Source organism: Salarias fasciatus, chromosome 15 (genome assembly GCF_902148845.1).
Source record: "Salarias fasciatus chromosome 15, fSalaFa1.1, whole genome shotgun sequence".
Lineage (NCBI taxonomy): Eukaryota > Metazoa > Chordata > Actinopteri > Blenniiformes > Blenniidae > Salarias > Salarias fasciatus.
In genome coordinates this window covers 26,925,346-26,934,805 of record NC_043759.1, presented here as the reverse complement: position 1 = coordinate 26,934,805, position 9,460 = coordinate 26,925,346, and positions in this window count along the sequence as shown.

Here is a 9,460-nt window from a genome sequence, read left to right as displayed (position 1 = left end):
AGCCTGGCAGCAGCGTCATATTGGCTCGTGGCGAGGCCGTGGCATGACGGGGTCGCAGCGTGACAAGGTCGTGGCGTGGTCGTGGCGTGGTTGTGGCCCTGCCAAGGTCAGGTTGAGGTCGTGTCATGGCGTGGCGTGGCGTGGCATGGCAAGGTCGAGCTCGTGGCGTGGCCAAGGCGTGGCGAGACAAGGCAAGACGTGACAAAACCTCTCTGCGTAGCAGAGCAGCCGAATCCCTCTGCAGCAGCAAGGGAGTCTGGAAAGTTAACGATCCAGCAAGAAGCAGGTGGCAGCGGGAGGTTTATATAGGCAGGCAGAGTGGCAGTCCCCAGGTGAATGCCATCAGCAGTCAGCAGGACCCAGGGAGACTGGGACTGCATGCAGTCTGCCTGACCACCGTTCTGACATACACTATCAGTTCTAGGTCTATATTTAAAGATCTCTGATACGTCTTTTCCACCAAACCAGTTCCCGGGTGGAACCAGGGCCTGGAGTCAACCTGGTTCAAATCCAGGGCCTGAAAAACCCCACTTTAGTTTTCTACCGCACTGTGGCCTTGGAGGGGGAGGTGGAGCAACGTCATCGCGTCATTGCAGAACATCAGTACGCAGGTTTCTGCCAGACCTTTTCAGTGCCCCGCCCGCGCTAAATTCTGCAGCGCCCGGACAACAGACAGGAGAAAATAATAATAATAATTATAATGGCGTTGCAATCCCTCCCGCCCCCGCTGCGGTCTGCCGCGAGCCCCACGCTGCATTGCAATCCCCCCCTGTTCGGAGATCAGCTGTCGCTGTAAATCCGCCCCCAGGGCTGGGCTCAGTCGATGAGTGGCAGGGGCCTGATCGGGGCCTGATCTGGACCAAGAAGAAAGTGGTTCCTGAGAAGCCCTGACTTTTGGGAGTCGGGGCCGCGGTTGGTGTGAACACAAGAACCAGTTCAATTTTGCGTGCCGGCCCCGATTTGGCTTGGGAACCAGTTTGGTGGAAAAGAGGCCTAATGTAGGAAACACACTGAGCAACACTGGTAAACACAAAGCACAAAAGCTGGATTAAAGTAAACAATGAACTTCCTGCTTTAATGAAAAAAAAAATATGTACAACAACAAAATACATTCTCCTTCACATCATGGTTTCAAACTTTATACTAAGTCAGCAAAAATTAAAGTGGATAATTTAGATTTCTCCATTCTTTGTCAGAGCCCAGAAACTGTGTTTGCATTCCCACTGTCTGTCCCACAGTCTGCAGACACCAAGTCCATCACTGCTTTCTGTCCACTGCTTCCAGACTGCTTGGACAACCGTCTCCAACACTGCTCCAACGCTCTTCCGGGGTGATGAGCGCTTCTCCAGGCTCCTCAGCTTGAACACCTGGCTTCAACAATCCTGCTCAGCTCACAACCTTCACTTCATCAACAACTTCAACCTCTTCTGGAACCGCCCTGGTCTCTACCGTCACGATGGATTACATCCTAGCAGGCTGGAAACTCCGTCCTGTCAGGTAACATCCAGCAGTCCAGACATCTCCAGCTGTCAGCCCAGCTGACTGACTAACTGTAAGCCCCGCCCACTCTTCACACACCCCTCTCTCTGTTATTATCTCCAGCAGGCAGCACGTTCACAAGAGCAGAGGAGTTTATCTTAAAAACCTAATCGAAATTAAAACTAAACCTGCAGTAGAACAACAACCCACAAGAGTCAAATGTGGACTGTTAAATATCCGGTAACGCTTCCTTTTACAGTACGGTAATTACCATGTATTAACATGGTAATTGCAGGGTAAGTACCATGTAATAAGGAGAAGTTATTGTAAAATTACCATGTAATTACAGGGTAACTATGTTTCTAATTACCTAGTACTTTTAGAGTAATTACCAAGCCAATTCCAGGCAAATACCAAGTAACTACCTGGTCGTAAGTATTAATTACTGGGTAATTATAATGTATATAGCAACTATGTCGGTAATTGCCAAGTACTTACTAAGTAATTGCTAAGTAATTACCATGTAATCATTGGGAAATGTAGACTTTTTACTAGGTATTACTAGGTACTGCTAGGTGTGTACGCTATGTATTTCCCTATTAGTTAAGTGTTTTTTACTACTTACCTGGTAACTTCTTAGTATTTCTCAGTAACTACAACATTTACCTGGTAATTACGGTTGAACTGTAGACTACTGCAAAAGGAAGTGAGGCCTGTTTCCACACTATTACCTGGTAACTACTTATTCGTTACCCAGGAACTGCAAAAATACCTACCTGGAAATTACATAGTTATTAAAGTGGATTTGTACTGTAAAAGGAAGTGAGGTCTGTTTCCATGTTATTACATGGTAATTGCTTATTTGTTACCTAGTAAATAGAAAAATATCTACCTGGAAATTACATAGTTATTAAAGTGGATTTGGACTGTAAAAGGAAGTGAGGTCTGTTTCCATGTTATTACATGGTAATTACTCATTTGTTACCCAGTAAATAGAAAAATATTTACCTGGAAATTACATAGTTATTAAAGTGGATTTGTACTGTAAAAGGAAGTGAGGTCTGTTTCCATGTTATTACCTGGTAATTACTCAGTATTTAGCCTGTTACTCGGAAACTTTCACATTACCCCACACACTTGCACCAAAAATGCAGCAAACCCCATCAGTGTCTGTGATACAGTCTCTGAACAGCTCACTGTCTCTGTCAGATCAGAGTTTCCATCAAAACCACCATCACCAGCCGTCAGATTACATGAAGATGAACGCATTATTATTACACTTCCTCACTCCAAACACCTCACTGTGACAGACATGCAAAAACAAGAGAGCTGCCAAAGATAAACATTTTAATCAAATGGAGTTCAACTTCTTATAAAACAATTTACAAAACACTGCACATTTTTAGCAGTCAGGCACCTTTTTTTTTTTTTAAGAAACAGAACAGATTTCTTTTGCAAAAAACAAAATACAAATAACAGTGATAAACAATCACTATAAATCAACATTAATAAGTACACTGCTCCAGTCTTGTGAATTCACATCATGTGTTTTCTGCAGACCCGTCTGGTCTACAGGAACCCTTGATCTCCATCATCCCGAATACCCAGGACCGCCGTTGCCAGGTGTTGTCACGTCGTCCACGTCCAGACTTGTACCTCCGTCGGTGTGATGGAAACGAGGACAGCACAACTGTTCCTTCTTAATGCTCAGGGTTTATTCACTTTAACACCCAAACCCCAAACGTGAGAACTGAAAACATACAAATATACATTTTAATAAACAGAAACTTACACAATAAACAAATATACACATTGCACAAAACACAAATATCTTTAAACCTTCAAATATGCACATGAAACCGACATTGCAATCGAAATATCCACCCAAGCCTGAACCACAGCCACCCAGCACCAGCTGCAGAGCTCCACACTACCACCGCTAGAATGATCAATAAAACACCAAGAAAAACGAAAATATACACACCTCACTGGCTGCTTCACATTGTAAAGGAGGTAAGCCGTTTGTTTTTGCTCTTTTCACGGAGTTTTTTGTTCTTATTTTCTCTCTCTGCGTTTATCTGTGCATCACTTAATGTGGTCCTACCCGGAACGTTCCGCCGTAAACACGCTTTCTCTCATTAGAGTAGGAACCGAAATTTATTTAAATATAAATATCACCATATCACCAAGTGTCTGCAGACGTTCTTCCATAAATAAGCATTCTCTCAGTCGAGGTAGAACCGAAATTTAATTAAATATAAATATCACCGAGTGGCGGAACTAACCCTCTGCAGACATTCCGGGTAGGACCACATTAAGTGGTGCACACAAACGTGGAGAGAGGGAAAACGCTCTAAAAAGTATGTAAAAAGAACAAAAACAAACGGCTTACAATGTGAAGCAGCCAGTGAGGTGTGTATATTTTCATTTTTCTTGGTGTTTTATTGATCATTATCGTGGTGGTAGTGTGGAGCTCTGCAGCTGGTGCTGGGTGGCTGTGGTTCAGGCTTGGGTGAATGTTTCGGTTGTAATGTCAGTTTCATGTGTATGTTTGAAGGTTTAAAGATATTTGTGTTTTATGCAATGTGTATATTTCTTTATTGTGTAAGTTTCTGTTTATTAAAATGTATATTTGTATGTTTTCAGTTCTCACGTTTGGGGTTTGGGTGTTAAAGTGAATAAACCCTGAGCATTAAGAAGGAACAGTTGTGCTGTCTTCGTTTCCATAACGCCGAGGGAGGTACAAGTCTGGACGTGGACAACGTGACAACACCTGGCGACGACGGCCCTTGGTATTCGAGATGATGGAGATCAAGGGTTCCTGTAGACCAGACGGGTCTGCAGAAAACACATGATGTGAATTCACAAGACTGGAGCAGTGTACTTATTAATGTTGATTTATAGTGATTGTTTATCACTGTTATTTGTATTTTGTTTTTTTGCAAAAGAAATCTGTTCTGTTTCTTAAAAAAAAAAAAAAGGTGCCTGACTGCTAAAAATGTGCACTGTTTTGTAAATTGTTTTATAAGAAGTTGAACTCCATTTGATTAAAATGTTTATCTTTGGCAGCTCTCTTGTTTTGCATGTCGGTCACAGTGAGGTGTTTGGAATGAGGAAGTGTAATAATAATGCGTTCATCTTCATGTAATCTGACGGCTGGTGATGGTGGTTTTGATGGAAACTCTGATCTCCTGACAGATACAGTGTGCTGTTCAGAGACTGTATCACAGACACTGATGGGGTTTGCTGCATTTTTGGTGCAAGTGTGTGGGGTATGTGAAAGTTTCCGAGTAACAGGCTAAATACTGAGTAATTACCAGGTAATAACATGGAAACAGACCTCACTTCCTTTTACAGTACAAATCCACTTTAATAACTATGTAATTTCCAGGTAAATATTTTTCTATTTACTGGGTAATAAATGAGTAATTACCAGGTAATAACATGGAAACAGACCTCACTTCCTTTTACAGTACAAATCCACTTTAATAACTATGTAATTTCCAGGTAGGTATTTTTGCAGTTCCTGGGTAACGAATAAGTAGTTACCAGGTAATAGTGTGGAAACAGGCCTCACTTCCTTTTGCAGTAGTCTACAGTTCAACCGTAATTACCAGGTAAATGTTGTAGTTACTGAGAAATACTAAGAAGTTACCAGGTAAGTAGTAAAAAAACACTTAACTAATAGGGAAATACATAGCGTACACACCTAGCAGTACCTAGTAATACCTAGTAAAAAGTCTACATTTCCCAATGATTACATGGCAATTACTTAGCAATTACTTAGTAAGTACTTGGCAATTACCGACATAGTTGCTATACATTATAATTACCCAGTAATTAATACATACTACCAGGTAGTTACTTGGTATTTGCCTGGAATTGGCTTGGTAATTACTCTAAAAGTACTAGGTAATTAGCAACATAGTTACCCTGTATTTACATGGTAATTTTACAATAACTTCTCCTTATTACATGGTACTTACCCTGCAATTACCATGTTAATACATGGTAATTACCGTACTGTAAAAGGAAGCGTTACCAAATATCCAATCCCTCTCCTCCAGATCCTGCTTATTGGTGACTTAAAGCTAGGGTTGGCGATTTGAATGAGATACATTTTCTAAAATACTGATTAAAATTATCTTTATGACCCGATGGGAAACAATTCATAGCGTGTTCTTAAAGTAGTTAGGAAAATATCCGCTATCTACAGCAGGAGTAAAACGGGAAAAACAGCAACCAATCGTCTTGACGGGACACCTTTTTTTAAACCAATCAAATCCCTTCGCCGTTCGACCTGCCCCCTGCGCGTACATGTCAATAGCGTGCACTGACCCTGATTCAGTGCGCGTGTAGAAGGACGGAGCGTCGTTGCAGAATGGCGGAGAAGAATGTTTGGGGCTTTACTTACCGGTGAGTGCGCCATAACTTGGCGTAGTGCAAATAAAGAAAAACGAAGAAACGAAGCGCTGAGGACAGGTTGCGCCAGGAACGCACTGGACGCGGAAGTGCTGCATGCACCGCGCGCACCGTCTCTGCGTCTCCGCTCCCAACGGAGCTCCTCCAATGGGGTGGGAGCTGGGCGGAGCCTTGGGGAGATGCTACATTCGTGCTACATGCTTGTTTTCCAAGATCACCAACCCCAGCTTTAATAACTGATCAGAATTTAGATATATTAAACCTCACTGAAACCTGGCTAAGGAAGGATGAATATTTCAGTTTAAATGAAGCAACCCCAAATACACATGTCAACTACTATATTCCCAGAGAATCTGGCCGAGGCGGTGGAGTAGCGTCCATCTATAACTCTAAACTTCTAATCAGTCCTGGAACTAAAATTAAGCATAAAACCTTTGCAAGTCTTACTCTGAATCTCATTAACTCCAGCTGGAAAACACAGAAGCCAGTCCTGCTGGCTGTAGTGTATCGCCCCCCTGCTCCATACTCTGAATTTTTGTCTGAATTTTCAGACTTTCTCTCCAGTTTAGTCTGAAGCTCAGATCAAATCATCATAGTGGGAGACTTTAATATTCATGTAGATGTTGACACTGACAGCCTTAACATTGCTTTCAGTTTACTACTTGATACAACTGGTTTTTCTCAGAAGGTGAATAAACCTACTCATCACTTTAATCACACCCTCCACCTTGTTCTCACCGACGGTATTGACATTGACCAATTAACAGTTTTTCCCCACAACCCTGTACTGTCTGATCACTTCCTGTTATCATTTGAGTTTACATTAGCTGGTTTTAAAGTACCTGGGAAAAAACTTAAACTTAGAAGATGTCTGTCAGAGGATAATGTGACCAAATTCAAGGAAATGATCCCATCAATATTAACTTCACTCCATCTGTTGGCCCAATGGACAGCAGTATTAGCATTAGCATTAGCATTAGCAGCAGTATCAGCCCCACTCAGGTTGATTTAGTTGTAGATGAAGTGGCAGCTTCACTCTGCTCCACAGTTGACTCAGTTGCTCCCCTGAAGTTAATCACATTAACCCTCAGGAGACGAGCTCCATGGTACAGCAAACACCTGCAAACATTAAAAAGATCAGCTCGAAAACTAGAGAGGAAATGGCACCTAACCCCACTAGAAGTATTTTCTACTGCCTGGCAAGATAGTATGTTAACTTATAAAAAAAAACTTTACGTAAAACTGGAACTGCCTACTATTCATCCTTAATAGAAGAAAACCAGAACAGCCCCAGGTTCCTCTTTAATACCATAGGCAGGCTGACAGGAAGTCACAGCTCTGTTGAGCCTCAGATCCCCTCAGCCTAAAGCAGCAATGATTTATAAACTTCTTTAATGACAAAATCATAAATATTAGAGATAAAATTGAAAGCACTCTCCCCAAAGTGGTCACAGACCAACCAACCACATCCTCAGATTTTTCAGGAGAACCTGACTCACAACTACTTAGTTTCCATCCTATTGAACTCTCTGAGTTATCCTCAATTGTGGCCTCATCTAAACCTACAACTTGTAGATTAGATCCAATCCCAACAAGACTGTTTAAAGACATTTTCCCCCTGATCAGTACATCAATATTAGATCAGATCAACTCATCTTTAGTAACAGGCGATGTTCCACAGGCCTTTAAGGTTGCTGTGATTAAAGCTCTCCTCAAAAAGCCACCCTTGATCCAGGTGTTCTGACAAGTTACAGACCAATATCCAATCTTCCCTTTCTTTTAAAATCCTAGAGAAAGCTGTTGAAGTCAGCTCTGTGACCATTTATATAACAATGACCTATTAGAGTCTTTTCAATCAGGTTTCAGAGCTCATCACAGCACAGAGGCAGCTCTGGTAAAAGTCACTAAAGATCTTCTCACAGCCTCAGATAGAGGACTGACCTCTGTTCTGGTCTCTGTTCTGGTCTCTGTTCTGGTCCTGTTAGATCTCAGTGCTGCATTCGACACTGTTGATCATGATATTCTACTACAGAGACTAGAATATACTATTGGGATTAAAGTAGGGCTGCACAATTAATCGAATTTTGATCATGATCACGATTTTGGCTGCTGCGATTAAATTTAGATGATCGTCGCGATTTTTAAATTGAAAAAACGGGCTCTGTTGCGTGTCAAATCAATCACTTTTTTAATCCAACAATCAGCCAACCACCAGGGGGCGGCCTGAGCCGTGTAGCTCCTGCTGCCTTCAGGGACACTCCGTAAAAGTAGCTGCTGATGGACGCCTACTGCGGTGTCTCAGTCAGCTGTTAGCTTAGCTGTTAGCCACCGATGAACTAGCTGGCTTTGAACGATTCCTTCATGCTCAAACATCAGTCGATGGAACCCATCTCAACTTCTGTACCGGTGGAAAGAAGATGTAAACGCTGAGCGTCTCGGACAGAACGGGAAAAGCTGTTATTGACGGACAGTTCAGGATGTGAGCGGCGTAGCGGTGGCTTGGAGAGAACGAGGGAATCATTGTTCTGGTAGGTTTCATTTCTGGGTTTAGCGTGGCTGTTTACTGTTCTCTTGTTGTTTTATCTTCATCTTGTTGTTCAGTGATCATCGTGTTGCTCTCAGGGGTTAGAATGCATCAAGTGACGGTCGCTCAGCTGTGAGGCGTTCAGGTTCCAAAGTCATAATCCGGCTCTTTTCAGAACAGAGGTCTGGTCAAACGTTTGTAAAAACTCACAGTCGGTGCTTCTATATGTTCGTTTCTAAGGGAAAGCGATCGTTCACAACATTGACATGGTTCTAAATAGTTGTTTAGATTCTAATTAAAACATCTTCAATTATGTGCGCATGCACACCAGACTTCACTGAAGTGCTGAAGACTCACATCTTCAATTTGACACTTGTTTGTTTAAAAAAAAAGTGCAATAAAAAGGTATGTTTTACATAACATAATGAATAATCGTGATGAATAATCGTGATTACAATATTGACAAAAATAATTGTGATTATCATTTTGGCCATAATCGTGCAGCCCTAGATTAAAGGTTCAGCATTAAACATGGTTTCAATCATATTTAACAGACAGGTTCCACTTTGTTCATGTTAATGACAATTCTTCAGCCCGGATCAAAGTTAAATATGGAGTCCCACAGTGTTCTGTTTTAGGACCTATACTCTTCACATTATACATGCTTCCTGTAGGGAACATCATCAGGAAACACTCCATTGACTTCCACTGTTATGCAGATGATACACAGATCTACCTATCCCTGAAACCAGAGGACACCGATCAACTTGTCAAATCAGAAGCTTGTCTTAATGACATAAAAACCTGGATGAGTCATAATTTTCTCCTCCTAAATTCAGATAAAACAGAATTCATTTTATTTGGCCCAAAACACCTGAGAGAAAAATTATCCAATCACATACTGACCCTAGATGGTGTTGCTTTAACTCCCAGTAACACTGTGAGGAACCTGGGAGTGATCTTTGACCAAGACTTATCCTTTAACTCCCACATTAATCAGGTCTGCAGGACCTCCTTCTTTCACCTGTGCAATAT